The sequence below is a fragment of the Parasteatoda tepidariorum genome, chromosome 9 (genome assembly GCF_982258835.1).
Source record: "Parasteatoda tepidariorum strain Cologne lab strain chromosome 9, Ptep-v5.0, whole genome shotgun sequence".
Lineage (NCBI taxonomy): Eukaryota > Metazoa > Arthropoda > Arachnida > Araneae > Theridiidae > Parasteatoda > Parasteatoda tepidariorum.
Window position 1 is genome coordinate 235387 of NC_141763.1, and position 1665 is coordinate 237051.

Genomic DNA, 1665 nt, shown 5'->3' on the forward strand with positions numbered 1-1665 from the left:
AATGAATAAGAAGTGGTTGACTCTATCATGCTCACCTTTTGCTATCAGCAAGCACGTCAGTAGCTACCACTGGTAAATATATATTTTTAAATAAATCTTAAAAGAAATATTTTTTATTTCAAGATTTTTCTTAGAAACGTTCAGGATCTTTAAATATTCTAAGTTGGAGCATTTTTCGATGGCGTGTACTTGGGTTCATTTCCTATTGGCCTCAGAATTGCTCCTCACTTATCGCTACCCATTGGGCACCTGTGGCTAAGCCTCGACGGTGGAGTATCGACGTCCATGTCATTGAACCGCAAACCCCTTTATAGGGCTGGTAAAATTTTTTACCGTCGTTAAACAACCGACCCAATTTTATGGGTTTACGGCTACTAATGTTCAACTGCATAGCCTTGTAATTTTGAACCTAATCCTGAAGACAAGGGAGCTTCTGCATCGAGTATTGGGAGGAATTTGACTTCACTTTTTGATGGAGCTAACCCGCGTTACATGGACAGGAAGACCACGAGAACCTCCCACGGTTAGCCTGACGGCAAGGGGACTCTCACCCATGATCCATCCGTCTACCATTTAGGATATTTCACGTCAGCATTGTGGTCGGTACAAGTTGGATGCGGAATTCGCATCGACTGGGATTAGAACCCGGTTTGCCTCATTGGAAGGATAACGTGCTATCTCCTGAGCCATCGCGGCTCAGGCTGGTTACATTCACACAATCACCCAGATGAAAGGACTTTTCTGTACCTATCTATCTCTATTTCATAACCATAAATTATTAAATTTCTAAATATAATATTTTACTTATTTTAACCTAAATTATTACAAAATAAGGAAAAAACTATAAAAAATATGTTTAAATAAATGAATAAGAAAATATGCTTTTTAAACGTCAAATACCATAGTTCATGGAAGTATTAATTATTTAACATTGTGTTATCTATAAAAGTTAAATAATCAAGCCATTTGATGGGTTTTTAATTTAAAAAAAAAGTTCCTTTTCTGAATGAGTTCTTATAAAATTAGAAAAGTTCTTCCAAAACTTACTTAAATCAATATGACCTGATTTTTAAATTTTCAAGGTTGATTTTTCAAATGGAAAGCTAAAGTTATTTGTCTAGAAGATATTTAAAATAGTCAACTGCTCCCAATTTTTAATTCGCGTAATATAACTTTATGCTGAAGAAATATTCTTTTTAACTTTTTTAATTTACACAAATTGAACACAAATTTGAATTTTTTTAAGAACGAATATATGCTAGTCTAAAATTACATTAAAAGTTTATGATCGCCATTACAGAGATCAAGTTGCAAAATGATAGTCGTTTTAATATTCTCATACTATTTTGTATAAATTGTCTGTTGGCTAAAGCGAAATGACTAACGTTCGTATGCCTAATCTGACGTTGAGGTTAAAGCAAAAACGTTTTTAAATTATTGTTATGTCAGACAAAGTGAAAATTATTTGTGTTTCATTAATGAAAAAGTGGTTCTTCAATTAAAAATATTTTAAATAAACTAGTACTTTCCAATTTAAATTAAATTCTACAGATTTGTATAAAAATTTTGACAAATTAAAACTATTAAATTTAGATAACAAAAATATACTTTTTCTAACAGTTGACGTAGTGCATTGCTCATTTATTCCGAGATTGTTCTAAAAAA